We start from the raw sequence: 456 nt of genomic DNA, 5'->3' as shown, positions 1-456 counted from the left end.
GAGAGATCGGAAGAAAGCAGACCAGGCCAAGGAGTGCATTTTTAAGTTGTTATATAAATGAAAACACTAACCAAAGAAAATCAGAATTTTTCAATAGCTTCAAACCACTTCAAAGTTTACAGAGGCTGGTTTATTCAGAGGGGAATTTACCTCCTGGTCCCACCTCCCAGCATCACACACAATTATGGAGTCCAAAAGTTCAAGTTTGTTTCCAGGTCAGAGTTGCTAGCTCATGTCCTCTTGATAACATTTATTAGAGAAATCCACGTTATTGACATCTGTTTCACAATAAAACCCACTAAAGCTGCCCTTGACCCTACCATTAGATGCCAACAAATGAATTTAAAAACAAAAATATTCAACCAACACTGAGAATAAACATCCACCACGTTCCCAGAGCAACTTCTCCAGTTACCCAATGGTTCTGGCACAGTTTACACACGCTGCTCTTGCCCC

Source organism: Mesitornis unicolor, unplaced genomic scaffold (genome assembly GCF_000695765.1).
Source record: "Mesitornis unicolor isolate BGI_N332 unplaced genomic scaffold, ASM69576v1 scaffold16072, whole genome shotgun sequence".
Lineage (NCBI taxonomy): Eukaryota > Metazoa > Chordata > Aves > Mesitornithiformes > Mesitornithidae > Mesitornis > Mesitornis unicolor.
The sequence above is the reverse complement of the archived record's forward strand: the minus strand, read 5'-3'. Positions refer to the sequence as shown.